The 15,135-nt window shown below is 38.9% G+C and overlaps 1 long non-coding RNA gene across 4 annotated transcripts in view; it reads left to right on the forward strand.

Annotated features, from left to right (window-relative positions):
* Positions 1-13,225: 13,225 nt before the first annotated feature.
* The window catches only part of LOC125936818 (uncharacterized), a 16,490-nt gene continuing 14,580 nt past the window's right edge, over positions 13,226-15,135 (forward strand). The window contains exon 1 of one of the 4 annotated variants that reach the window (XR_007462135.1): positions 13,226-13,577. This is a non-coding gene — a long non-coding RNA (uncharacterized LOC125936818). Of the gene's footprint in view, positions 13,578-13,864; positions 14,149-14,213; positions 14,666-15,135 lie in introns of those variants that run through there. The other 3 variants (XR_007462134.1, XR_007462133.1, XR_007462136.1) reach the window with 3 other exon arrangements.

A 15,135-nucleotide genomic window follows, 5' to 3' on the forward strand; every position in this document is an offset into this window, starting at 1 on the left:
AAGATCCAAGAGCTGAGATTGTGGAGATGGCTCTGTAATTATCTCCATCAGAGCAGAACACTCTGACCTGTTAGAAAGAAGTGCTATTCAAGACTTCATGATCCTTAAAACTTAAGACATGATAGGAAATCCTCTGGAGTGGAAATTACAAATGTTCACTGGGTGTTTTGGGCATTAAGGAGAAAATAGAAAAGAGAGAGCTTTGGAGATCAAAATAGAGGGCTTTGGGAGCATTTTGCACACCTGTAAGCATGCAGAGTGGGCACCAATATGTAAAATTCTCCTTAAAGGTAAGCAAGAATAAAATGAATATAAAAAACAATTTGGTAACTGAACAAGAACCAATGTCACAAGGTGTGACTGACACCAATTCTCTGCTACCAACTGGTGTCCTGTAATGCTGATATAACACCCAGAATTAATGTAGACCCCACGCATTGCCCCCACTTCAGATGCTAACCACAAATGGGGTCCCCAGGACATCTGCACTTCTAAACAGCTGGTTACAAATCAGGGGTCTCATGACCCTTCCCCAGGTTTTATAATTTGCTAGAATTTTCAGAACTCAGGAAAGTCTCATACTTCCAATTATAGTTTAATTATAAAGAATACAGATCTGACCAATGAAGAGAGTCATACACCAAACTTGGGACATAAGGCAGAGCTTCCACGCTATCTCCTCATGGAATCCAGGCATGTTACCTTCGCAGCACATCAATGTATTCACGAAACAGGAAGCTCCACCAGGCCCCTGTGCAATAGTTGTACATGTCAACTTGATTGGGCCATGAGGTACCAAGATATTGGGTGTTTATGTACACACGTGTGTGTGTGTGTGTGTGTGTGTGTGTGTGTGTAATTTGGCCCCTAAACATTTTACACAAAAATCAATTCTAAATGGATGGTAGGCCTTTTTATAAAAGGTAAAATAGTCAAGCTTTAAAAAAACATTAAAACAACTTAAAACTTTGAGTAGGCAAAGATTTCTTTTAAAACAGTACAGAACACTCACATAATGGAAAAAAACTGAATTGAGCTATATTAAAATTACAAACTTATGTTCATCAAAAAGCACCATAAAAGGAGTTAAAACACAACTCGCAGAAAGAACATTTGTAATATAAATATCCAACAAGAGATTTTTATCTAGAATATATAAAAAGCTCCTACAAATCAACAAGAAAAAAAATGGCTAGCTGATAGAAATGGGCAACAGACATGCTTACAAAAGAGAACACTTAAATGGCCAGTAAACATTTGAAACAGTGCTTGACTTCATTAACCATGAGAGAAATGCAAGTTGAAACAACACCCAAATCAAAATACACCAGAAAGTCTAAAATTATAAAAGACAGAAATAACAAATGTTGGGTAGGATGCAGAACAACTAGAACTGTCACACTGTTAGTTGTGAGCCACCCCAGTATTATCTGCTAACCCAGCCTATATATAAGATTTTATTTATTTACTTTTTAAGTAAACGTTCCACTCAACATGGAGCTTAAACTCATGACCCCGTGATCAAGAGTCACATGCTCCTCCAACTGAGCCAGCCAGGCAACCCCTGGGCTTTGCTTTAAAATCATCTAGTGAGAGTGGGGCACTTGGGTGGCTCAGTCAGTTGAGCGTCTGACTTTGGCTCAGGTCATGATCTCACAGTTTGTGAGTTTGAGACCACGTCGGGCTCTGTGCTGACAGCTCAGAGCCTGGAGCCTGCTTTGGATTCTGTGTCTCCCTCCCTCTCTGCTCCTCACCCACTCACACTGTGTCTCTCTCTGTCTCTCAAAAATAGATAAAAATGTTTTAAAAAACTTAAAAAATCATCTAGTGAGAGGAAAGAGGCAGTAGGTAGAGTATAAATGAAACTATATGGACCTTATGCTGATAAATGTTGAAAATCTGTGATGAATACATGAAAGTTCATTATATTGCATTCTCTATTTCTGTATTATGTTTGAAAAGTAAAACACTTTGCTATCACAACAGAGTAATAACAATTTATATAAGTCCTAACAATTCCATTGTAAGTTATACAACCAAGGAAAATATGTACATATGTTCACCAAACGACATGTACGAGAACTTTCTCAGTGGCACTATTCATAATAGCCCAAAACTGGAAATAACTCCAATGCCCATCAACAGAAGAATGACTAGTTACATCAACTGCGGTTTATTTAGACAGTACAATACAAAGTAGGAATGAGAATGAAATATCTACAACTTCACAAAACATGGATGAGTCTTACAAAAATAATGATGAGTGAAAGAAGCTAGACACAGTCCTTACTGACAGTATGATTCTATTTATGTAAAATACAAAAAAACAGGCAAAACTAATCCATGTGTTAGCAGTCAAAAGAGTGGTTTTTCTTTGGAGGCGGTAGTTACTGAAAGGGGACACAACAGAGAAAATTCCTGCTTTGTTGTTTTTTTTTTAAATGTTTATTTATTATTAAGAGACAGAGGGAGGCAGAGCACGAGAATGGGAGGGGCAGAGAGAGGAGGAGACACAGAGTCAGAAGCAGGCTCCAAGCTCTGAGCTGTCAGCACAGAACCCGATGCGGGGCTTGAATTCACAAACGGCGAGATCATGACCTGAGCTGAAGTCAGAGGCTCAACTGACTGACTCACTCAGGCGCCCCTGCTTTTTGTTTTTTTGTTTTTCAGTTTTATTCATTTTGAGAGAGAGAGAGAGAAAGAGAGAGAGCATACGTGTGCACATGCAAGTGAGGGAGGAGCAGAGAGAGAATCCCAAGCAGGCTTAGCATTGTCAGCGTGTAGCCTGTTGCAGGGCTAGAACTCAGAAACCTTGAGATCATGACCTGAGCCGAAGTTAAATGCTTAATGGACTGAGTCACCCAGGCGATCCCCCCAAATCCTGTTTTTTGATCTGGATGCTGATTACATGTGTATGCTCCACTTGGGAGTATTCATCAATTGTATTTTTGTGTGCACTTTTATCATGTGTGTTACAATTCAATAAAGTGTAAAACAAAACAAAAATACTATCCAATCTTCTAGAAGATCGTGGCTCAGAATGTAACTACAGTTATTCTGTCTAATGGCTGTGTTAATGACAAGTCAAATTTGGGTTATTTCTTTTACATGCTCAAGTGGAAGTAGCTAGCTAAAGTAAGGCTGAGGCCAATCCTTCAGTAAAATGAATATGATTGTTGATATTTCAGAGTTCAGATGTTCTCAGAGTGAGCCTTTTCTAAAATCCCTTTTCATATTTTGATTCTCCAATCTATAGGTACAAAATCAAGTTAAATTCTATTCACTTGGGAGCTTAATCATTTTATGACCTTTTGAAGATTTCTCAATCATGACTCCACTTTTCAATATTCATTTCCATCTGGATTGATCCAAGGTGACCAGAAGTTATTTTTGAATTTTGCAAATTATGGAGCCCTTAGAGGCAGAAATTTATTTAATTTTTTTTAAAGTTCATTTGTTTATTCAGAGAGAGAGAGAGAGGGAGGGAGAGAGAGAGAGCACACACGCATGCCAGTTGGGGAGGGACAGAGAGAAAATCTCAAGCAGGCTCCACACTGTCAGCACAGAGCTGGATGTGGGGCTCAAACCCACAAACTGTGAAACCATGACCTGAGCCAAAACCAAGAGTTGGATGTTCAGCTGACTGAACCACCCAGAAACCCCATTAGAAGGAGAAATTTAAATGTAGGCTATATAAATATTTTCATGCCAAGATTATTATCAGAGATGTGAGAGAATTAACATGACATTCAATAATTTATGAGAAAAAAAAAGCATTTTTTTAAAAGTAGGCTTCATATCCAGCCAAATGCAGGGCTTGAACTCAAGACCCTGAGAATAAGACCTGAGATCAAGAGTCAGATGCTTAACCAACTGATCCACCCAGGTGCCCCCCGAAAAAGCATTTCTAATACTGAATTGTTAGGACTTATATAAATTGTTGTTACTCTGTTGTGATAGCAAAGTATTTTACTTTTCAAACGTAATACAGAAATAGAGGATATAATATAAGGAACCCTCATGTATTTATCACAGATTTTCAATATTTATTAGCATAGGGTCCATATAGTTTCATTTATACTCAACCTACTATCTCTTTCCCCTCACTAGATGATTTTAAAGCAAAGCCCAGGGGGTGCCTGGTGGGCTCAGGTGGTGGAGCATGTGACTCTTGATTATGGGGTCATGAGTTTAAGCTCCATGTTGGGTGGAAAGTTCACTTAAAAAAAAAAAAAAACTCCTAAAAAAAAAAAAAAAAGCAAATCCCAGACATCATATTTTATCTGTGTAGGCTTCAGTAGACACATACGCACCCATATTTTAAAGACTTAAAGACCATGGTATCATTATCATATCTAAAATAAATTGACAAAAATTCTTCAATATCATCAAATAGTGAGTCAATATTATCATTTTCCTCATTGTCTTGATGATGATGATGATGGTGATGATGATGATTTTTTGGTTAGTTTTTGATTCAGGATCTAGTCAGGGCCCATATATTGCATTTGATTACTGTATCTCTTAAGGGTCTTTTAATCAATAGGCTCCTGGGGTACCTGGGTGGCTTGGTTGGTTGAGCAACCAATTTTTGACTTTGGGTCAGGTCATGATACCAGGGTCATGGGATAGAGCCCTGTGTCGGGCTCCGTATTGAGTGTGGAGCCTGTTTAAGATTCTCTTCCTCTGCTCCTCTCTGCTGCTCTCTCTTTTTAAAAGAAAAAAAAAATTTAATCAGTAGCCTCTCTAAATGCTCCTTTTCCTCTGCCATTATTTGTTGAAGACAGGTTGTAACACCACAGTTGAACAGGTTGACTTTGGTATTGTAATTCTATTTGGATTCACATTTACTGTTATTCACATGTAGTTTTCTTGTAGAAGTGAGAAACCATATTTCTATTAAATCCTGTCCCACCAGAAGTCCACTATGAAATGGGATTTTATTGCTGACTCATTAATAAGTGGCTCTATCAGTAAATATTTATTAAGTGCTTACTATCTCTTAGACACTGTGCTAAGCACATTAAAAGCATTATTTCACTCAATCCTCACAGCCCTTCATGAGGTAGCTATGATTATTCCCATTTTACAGACAAGGAGATTGAAGCACAGAGTTCAGTAATTTGTCCAATGACACTAACTTTTGGAACTGGGAAAACTGGGATTACGATCAATTTGTCTAACATCAAATCCATGCTCTTAACAATAGCACTGTTTTATGAGCTTTTAGAAAATATCCCCATTTTAGGAGGTGTTAGTGTCCAGACCTGACTTCCATATTTTTCTAGTTTTCTTTGTACCCTTATTCCTCAAAGTGTGGTTTGTAGGCCAGTGGGAGAATCTCATGTCCTACCTCAGATCTTCTGTATTGGAATCTTCATGGGTGGGGCCCAGTGAACCTGTAATAGTTCTCCAGGTGATTTATTTTTTTTAATTTTATTTTTTTTTATTTTGAGAGAGAGAGAGAGAGAGAGAGAGAGAGAGAGAGAGTGTGTGTGTGTGTGTGTGTGTGTGTGTGTGTGTGTGAGTGGGGGAGGGGCAGAGAAAGAGAGAGACACAGAATCTGAAGCAGGCTCCAGGCTCTGAGCTGTCAGCATAACTGACTGAGCCACCCAGGCGCCCCTCCTGGTGATTCTTAATGCCAGCCAAAGTTTGAGAGCCACAGCTTTAGACTGTACCAGGTTGGTGGTCAGGATAGCTACTTAATTCTTCTACCTTGTATTTTGAGGCAGTTTAGAGAGATATGAGGAGAGTTGCAACTCTGGATTATGGCTTTGGATTTTATGACCATGGAAAGTAATAAAAATAAATGCTTCTTTCTCTTTCTTGGAGTTTTCCCCTATTTATCATTTCCTATATCATTTTTTCATAGACTTTTCCATGTTCTTCCTTTTCCCACCCCCGACCCCTGAACCCTATGCAGCTATTGTGTTAGTTTAGAACTCCTGGGTACTTAGAAACACACAGCCAGTGTGATGGATATACCATGAGAAGCCCCTCCCTCTACATGTTTTGTCTGAAGTTGGCAGAGCAATTATCTGTTCACCTCGAAGGCTCAGCCCAAATGGCATTTCCCGGGTGACCCTGCCTTGACTGCCTCCTTTCCTAGGCCAGAATCAGTTATAATCTCATTTCCTTTCTTGAGTCAGCTGGAACACACACATACCCCACCCCTTCACCAAAGCTTTTATCACAGGGGACTGTACCAGATATTTAAATGCCTGCCCCCACCCTGATGGCTGGCTTTTGAGGACTGTCACTATCCTTGTACCTTTTATATCTGTACGTTGTTCATCAGTCTAGCACACAGTAGGTATAATGATTTCTGAATGAAAGAAAAGAATGCAGTGAGTCTGGGCTTCAGCATTCATGTAATGGGCCTACTCTCCACGATCCAGGGGTAGGAGTAAGAGTGTGTGTGTGTGTGCAGAGGCACAGGCAGTGGTACAGAGAGATTAATAAGCCCAGGGAGGCAGCATGGTTTGATCATTGCTGCAGCCAGCCAGCCCAAATGCAGGTGAAGCTGTGGGAGATGGGAGAGGGCACTTCCTGTCAAGGCAATGTTAACCTTAAAAATAAAACTACCACTTATTTTACCAGCAAAAGATGGGTTTCTTTGGGAGCCACAGAGAATTGCAATCCAGACACACAAGCTTCAGCAAAACCATAGGCAAGTCCAGCAAACAAAACAGAGGAACTTACTTTATAAAGGAGGAAGTTGGGAGGGGTTGCTTTGAACAAAAGTCTGTTAGAGAGAAGCAGGAGTTCAGGGCAATGATGCTTTGTCATTGGCTGAGCGGCAGGGGTGATCCATCTCTTGTAGGAGATGCAATCAATGTACATCATTCCCTGTTGGGACATGTACTTGGTGATTCTTTTCTTTTTTTTTATTTTTAATTTTTTAAAGTTTATTTATTTATTTTGAGAGAGACAGAGACGGTGTGAGCCAGGGAGGGGCAGAGAGAGAAGCAGAGAGACAAAATCCCAAGCAGGATCCACACTGCCAGCACAGAGCCCGATGTGGGACTCGAACCCGTGTATGACGAGATCATGACCTGAGCTGAAGTTGGACGTTCAACCAACTGAGCCACCCAGGCGCCCCTTGATGATTCTTTCTTGTTGAGATTCTTCTGTTTTTGTAATTGACAGTTCTCCCTGTAATTGACATTGGGTGATAAGGTTCCCCCTACCAGCCTCCCCTTCTAGCACCCAGAGTCCACTTTAGTCAGGTTTCCCTTTATTAATTTTCACAGAGTAAAGTGTTACAGCTACTTTGGAAATACTTGATAAAAATTCCACCAGCAGAGTTATTCTGCCTGTTCCCACCTATCTCCTTTCTGAGTGGTTAAGTTTCACCCTATGGGGATTGGAGGCCAGGTGGGGGCAGAGACCTGAGGAGTACAAGATTTGAGTACACGTTTTGCTTCTAGCTCAGCAACATATGTAAAGCTTCTAGTCTTGGGAAGCTTTCCTTTAGTAAACATGTTGCCTATTACCTTGAATCAACTTCTAAAAGATACTAGTTTATTATTATTATTAAGAAAGTAATACACACCTACTGCAGATTATTTTTTAAAAACTGAAAAGTTGGGCATCTGGGTGGCTCAGTCGGTTGGGTGTCCAATTTCGGCTCAGGTCATGATCTCATGGTTTGTAAATTTGAGCCCCACTTAGGGCTCTCTGCTGTCATCACAGAGCCTGCTTTGGGTCCTCTGTCCCCCCTTCTCTATCCCCACCCCTCTCTCATGCATACCCTTTCTCTCTCAAAAATAAACATTAAAAAAAGTTAAAAAAAAAAACAAACAGAAAAGTTGATAGGGCCATCCATAATTCCATTACCCAGAGAAAATGATAATTAATATTTCTTGTGTATTTTTTCTCTTGCAATTAGCAATAAAACTCTACAGAATGATTTAATTGAAATATCATCTGAAATTTTCAATCCTTTACATATGTTTAAAATGTATGAAGTAATATGGGATTGTGCAGTTTTGCATAGGACTTCTAAAATTTTTGGTGACAGGAGAGTATGTATAAATCAACAAAATGCGGGGAGCCTGGGTGGCTCTGTCAATTGAGCATCCAACTCAGGGTCAGGTCACAATCTTGCAGTCCGTGAGTTTGAGTCCCGCGTCGGGCTCTGTGCTGACAGCCTGGAGCCTCCTTCAGATTCTGTGTCTCCTTCTCTCTCTGCCCCCATGCCCCTACTCTCTGTCCATCTCTCTCTCTCTCTCTAAAAATAAATAAACATTAAAAAAATTTTTTTAAAAAGTCAACAAAATGCAGGCTGCTTGCTCTGTGGGTTAGCTGAGGTCAGAGAATAGTCTTAGTCATTTTGTAATTTGAAAGTTAATATACATTTTAACTGAAAATATTGGTAAGTGACCATTTGGTCTAAATGTTTTCCTCTTTACAAAGTATATTTTTCCAGAAGTAAATAATGTGTTCTTATCTATAGAGTGGCATGCCATTCATTTTGACCTTAAATGTCTATAAAAATTATGCAATTTGGCAGGCAGGTCTGACAGTCCTAGGTCAACCAAATGTTTTGTAGATTAATAATGATAGCTATGCTCTTCATTAATCAGCTTAGCTGGGAATATCCTGAGTTCAGAGTCGTACAGTGGTTGTTGGATGTACCTTTAGGCAAATTTATTTTTGTAGCAGTTGGCAATATAAAAAAAAAAAGACAAAGGCAGTGGTTTCCACTTCACTGAAAATAAAAGCAATATTTATCTTAAGAGCAGTGCTCATTACACTTTACATTATTCTATTTAGATGACAAGCTATTATTAACAGGAAGCAAAATGCTATTCACAGTACATGTTACAGGATCATCATTAACTGTGCAAGACTAGTGTTTTTGTAGCCTTTCAGACATACGCTCCAATTTGGCTTGGTTATCCCTGCTGTTTTCTAAGCTTGCTTGATGTATTTTAGGGTGTAGATAGATCTCAAACAGGAAACAAAAAGATCTTTCTTGTTTGGAATTGCCAGGTCCTTGCTATAGCGGGAGTTTTTTGGAAAACCCATTTAAACGGTGAAACTTCATGTTTTGAGATTTTATAATAATGACAATAAAGCGTACACATTAAACTATTTTTTTATTACCCATTTTCAATTAATTCAATCATTTGGGACATTACTGTAGGGTATATATTCGTTGGTTTTATATCTCAAAAGATAAGTTTCTCATTGACTAGGGAAGGGTATAAACATGTAAAACCTGAAACATCACAAAAGAAACTAAAAGAAGTTGTAACAATCCTTCTTACTATTCAAATTGTACTGGCAGTACTAGCCAATGCAGTGAGGTCAGAAAAGGAAAAGAAAGGACAAAACTGTTATTATTTGCTGATAATACAACTGTTTAACTCCAAAGGCCAAGAGATTCAATTGACTTGTTATAGCTAGTAAGGCAATGTGGTGCCTGGGTGGCTCAGTTTGTCAAGTGTCCAACTGGCTCAGTTGGTTAAGTGTTCAACATGGCTCAGGTCATGATCTCATGGTTTGTGAGTTTGAACACCACGCAGGGCTCTGTACTGACAGCTCAGAGCCTGGAGCCTGCTTTGGATTCTGTGTCTCCTTCTCTCTCTGCCTCTCTCTCTCTCTAAAACAAAAAAACATTTAGAAAAATTTAAAAAGAACTAGTAAGGGAGTGTAGTAAGGCAATTGAATAAAAGTTCAATATGCAAAATCTTTTCTATAGGTCAGTCAAAACCAATTGAGAAATGTGACATAAAGATTCTGTTCACAGTAACAAAAAAACTTATAAAATGTCTAGGAATAAACTCAATGAAAGAAACATATAAGGCACATAATTAACCTAACTATAAAGTTATTAAAGAACTAAAGTTCTAAATAAGGAGATATATGTACACCAGTTTTCAGGTTGAGCTGCCTGCATATTACATGGGTGTAAGTTATGTACAAATAATGAAATCCCAATTAAAATCCCAAAGGATTTTCATGGAACTTGTCAGGCTGATTTTAAAGTTCATTCATCGGAATACCCAGAACCTAGAACAGCACCTGGCAAATAAAAGGAGTGTACCAAATGTGTGGTGCTTGAATAATCAATGAATGAACAGCTTCAATAACTACCTATGTGCAAATGACTCCCATATTCGTATTTGTACCCTGAAGTCATCCTCTGAGCTCCAGACCTGTATATTGAATTGCCTGCTTAACCTCTTCACTTGATTAGCAAGAAACCGATTTAGACTCATTACCCCTCTTGCAAATCCTGTCCTCTACTAGTCATCAAGATGAGTAAACTCAAAGCTGGGAGTTATCTGTAACCATTCAACTGTCCATTTATGATGGACATCCAAATCATCACAAATCCTGTTGAGTTTATCTGCTGAAATTTTCCTGAGTCCCTCTGTGTCTCTCATCTATATTGCCACCACGGTCTGTCATAATTTCTTCCCCATTCTAGTGAATAACTTCCTAACTAGTTTCTTCTCCTCAAACTCAGTACTTTTCCTTCTGCTGCCTTCCTACCTCAAAACAAGGTCAGGATTTTCATTGCTTTTAGGATTAATTCAAGTTCTTCACCGTGGCTTACAAAGTTTGGCCTGGCCTGGCCCCCACCTATGTCTTCAGAGTCATCTTCCATGACATTTGCCCTCACTTCTAAGCTTTGGCCACAATGACTTTTCAATTTTTGAAATATGTTATGTTCCCTCCTACCACAGGGCCTTTGCATATGCTATTCCTTCTGCCTGGAATCATCTTATTTCTTCCTTATCCTAATTAACTCTACTTCTCCTTAAGATCTCATCTCAATCATCTTAGGTACAATCCTCCTGATTCCCATCATACTCATATCACTCTGCTTCATAGCTCAAATTAAATTTACTTTACGTGGATGATATTCAGACTTCAAGCTTAATCAGAACAGCTTAAACATGTCTTTTTGTACTTACTATGGTTTCCCTAACCATGATGCTAGGGAGAATAAATAAATGGAAGAATGAAGGTATCTAGGTAAATATATGCACAATGACTTGAAATGGCCAGCAATCAATAGCTCTTCATTCAGTGAGTGAGGAGAAACTTAATCTGGTTCTAAGTAAGAAAGGATCATGGGCCAGAAAACCAACTGCAAGTGCTTTATGTTTAATTTCACATTTTGAAATTGTTTCCACAGGAAAGTCCCAATATTGACATCAGTGCATTACAATGAAAACCAGAAAGGATTCAAATATGAGGAGAGATTCATCCATGCAGATAATCAGGATTTGATTTATAATAAAAAATGATGAAGTAGATATTTCATACAATGCTCAGTTAAAAGCAAAAAAGAATATTTAAACAAGAACTTGAAATCATCTGTGTTTTAAAGATCTTGGTTTCACGTACCATAAATATAAAGATAAAATTTTCCATTATACTTCATCATTATGTAAGACTAGCTTAATTGAATAAGATGTTCATGCATAGTAAATTCATAAGTAAAATAAATAAGAATGGCTGACAGTTTATCTTGAGGAATTGATAGAAATTTTTGTTTTAGTTTTTAGAAGTTCTTTAGTTTTGATGAGTAACCTAAGATTTTTCAAGTTGCCTATATAATCATAACATAGATTCAAACTTACCTCACATATATTTATTCATTTCTTACAGCCCCCCAAAATTTTTAATAAGAGTAAAGAGATGCAACATAGCAGTTTTGATAATACTTTAAGCACCATTTATAACAAATGTTAGTTATTTGTTGACACAGATTAAATGCATTTTTCCTAATTTCTTTTTTTAAATAATTTTTTAAATGTTTATTTATTTTTGAGAGAGAGAGAGAAAGAGAGAGAGAGAGAGAGAACAAGCAAGGGAGAGTCAGAGGGAGAGGGAGACACAGAATCGGAAGCGGGCTCCAGGCTCCAAGCTGTCAGCGCAGAGCCAGATGGGGGCTCGAACCCAGGAACTGTAAGATCATGACCTGAGCCGAAGTCCGACGCTTAACCGATTGAGCCACCCAGGTGCCCCATTTTTCCTAATTTCAGGGATTATTTAATTCCTTTGCGATGAAATCACCTATTCCATACCCATAAATATATCTGATACACTGATAAAAAGTAAAATGTAACACATTTCTCTATGTTTCTAGTTAACCAAAACTGTCGGGGAGATTTAATAAATATGCACATTGTGTAGTCTCTGACATAACCCAAGAGAATTATAAGATTATTCTGTTAAATTACTAAACCTACATGAAGATTTCAAAATTAAGCAAATTTTTGAATATCCTTGTAACCACTCCACCTAACTTTATAAATTTATAATTTAGCCTTATCTCAATTAAAATTTTAGAACATTTGTTTTTCTAAACGGGTTTTGATAAATGTATGACATGTATACACCAGTGCAGTATCCTACAAAGAAGTTTCATTGCTTTAAAATCCGCTGTGCTTTGGCTATGTATCCCTCCCCATAATCTCTAGCAACCACTAATCTCATGTCGCCATAGGTTTGCCTTTTCAACAATGTCATATAATTGGCATCACATAGTATACAGCCTTTACAGATTGGCTTTTTTCACTTAGTCGTGTTCATTTAAGCTTCTTCCGTGTATTTTCATGGTTTGAAAGCTCATTTCTTTTTACCACTGAACAATATTCCATTGTCTGGATATACTACAGTTTATTTATCAACTCTTCTACTGAAGGATATCTTGGATGCCTCCAAGTTTTTTTTTTTACCGCTTAGGTGAGACACCACCGCTGGAGGGGGCTGGAGGTCTGTATTTACCTTCCTCCACTTGGAAAGGTAGAGGGGGCTAGAGTTGGTATTTCCCTTCCCTCAGGTAGGTTTGGCTCTCATAAAATCCTAGCAGGTTGATAAAATAGACTGTGAAAATTAATAAAAGGAAACCTTGTTTAGAATGGAGTCAGGCGGCCAGCAGGGGGAGCTTTCGCATCCTGCCACAATTTGTCAATTGCAGATCCAACAGGAAGAGATGTACCTTTCAATTCAATACTATTTTAGCGGGGAAAAAAAGGTTCTTCTTCTGCCCTGGCAACAGCCCAGCCAATGACGAACGGTCACAACCCAGCCAATGAAAAGCCACTATACTTTGAACTCCCAGTTTACTCCAGTGGACTTTTTGTTTATAACAGCCTTGTAACTCCCCCCCCCCCACCCCCCACCCCCTTCATTTATAAAAGACCATTCCTCTCCTTTTTTCTACGGAGTTGCCTGTAGTTTTGCCTTGTTTTGTACTGTAGTTTCTGTGTCCCAGAATGCAATTCTCCACGACTCCCAACTAAACTTATTTGCTGGTAAAATAACTGGCAGGGTTTTTTTTTTTTAATTTTTATTTTTTTCAGTTTTATTTATTTAAGTAATCTTTACAGCCAACATGGAGCTTGAACTCTTGACCCGGAGATGAAGAGTCTCATGGTCTACCGACTGAGCCAGCCAGGTGCCCCTAGGAGTTTTATCTTTAAGGTTAGCAAGGTGTTGGTAAAATAATTTATCCTGAGGGGGAAAAAAATTCTCTAGTGTATTTCCGCATGGTTCCTTTTCATCTACCCTTATTGGAAACACAAGGGGATTTTTCTTCAGTATTCAATGTAAGTACCTATTAGAGCTCTGGAATGGGGTGGGGCTTACAACTCACAAAAGTATGAGGACTCTCCTATGACTTGGTCCCCCTGGAGGTCTTACTTTTTGACTTGTGCGTAAGGAGCTGACAGCAATTCGTTAATAACAGTTTCAATTCTCCCACGCTGGTAGTTGTTTCTGCAATGGTTACTGATTGTGAGTTTCTGCTCTGATAAATTGTGATTCTCTGTATCTGTTTGTCTCCACTTTTGGGGATAGTTGTTTGCCCTGTGCCCTCACTTTTCTAATGGACTGTGATAGTGGTGATTTATAACAAATATATTTGGTCTTTGTCCCAGGTCTGGCACAGAGCTCCTAAAACCCTTGGAATTTTCTAAGTGGTGAGAGCTAAGGTGTCTTTTGTTATGTTAATGACATTCTTAGCCTGAACCTAAGAATGGGAGCTGGTTGTCAGGGAACCAACCAAGAATACAGGAGTGGAAATTTCAGTTCCACCCTCTGACATCCAGACTGCACAAAGGAGCTGGAGGTTGAATCATTCACTTCTAGTGAATGACTTAATCAATCATGCCTCCGTAAGTAAGCCTCCATAGGATGGCGTTTAGAGAACTTCTGGGTTAGTGAGCACAGGGCTTTGGGGATAGTGGTACACTCAGAGAGGGCATGGAAACTCTGTGCCCTTTCCCTATACCTTGCCCTATGCATCTCCTTCATCTAGCTGTTCTTGAGTTCTATACTTTTATAATAAGCTCGTGACCTAGTAAGTTCTTTGAGTTCTGAGATCCCCTGTAGCAAATTAAGAACCCAAGAAGGGATCATTGGAATCTCTGATCTGTAGCTGGTAGGTTGAAGCACAGGTAATATCCTTGTTTTGCAAATGGCATCTGAAGTGGAGTGGGTGGTGGGGGAGGGGCAGTAATGTAGAACTGAACCCTTCTCCTTTGGAATCTGACGCTATCCAGGTAGATCGTGTCAGGATTGAGTTGAATTGTAGGACATGCAGCTGATGTCTGGAGAATTGCCTGTTGGTGTGGGAACCTCCCCACAACTAGACAGACATACATTGGGATTTGGTGATCAGGATTACCTTTTACAGGTACAGTTTTACAGATTTACACCAAAAAATGGTTGTTGATTTTGCAGTTTGTTCAGCTTTCTACTCGTTAATTAGGATGTAGTGGTGACTTTGAAGCTCCTCACGTGTAGGATGAGAAACAGAAGTTGTATTTTTAAAATGCTCAAATTCACTCATAATCAGGAACTTTAAAATTGAGAAAAACAATAAACATGTTACAGACAGAGACACTAAGCGGGAGAAGAGGTTACGGGAAATCATACTCTCCCGCATTGATGGTGGAAATGTGAGTTGTTATAGTTTTCTGGAAAACAATTAGGCAGTATTTATTAAATGGTACATTTTTTTGTGACCTAACTCCTAACTCATTAGAATCACTTGAGGATCTCACTCTTATAAAGGAAAACATAATTAGGTAAGAATATGTGTACAAAGTTGTTGGCTGAGCGTCCCCCCCCCCCCCCCCCCCCCCCCCCCCCCCCCCCCCCCCC

The sequence above is a fragment of the Panthera uncia genome (assembly GCF_023721935.1).
Source record: "Panthera uncia isolate 11264 chromosome A3 unlocalized genomic scaffold, Puncia_PCG_1.0 HiC_scaffold_11, whole genome shotgun sequence".
Taxonomy (NCBI): domain Eukaryota; kingdom Metazoa; phylum Chordata; class Mammalia; order Carnivora; family Felidae; genus Panthera; species Panthera uncia.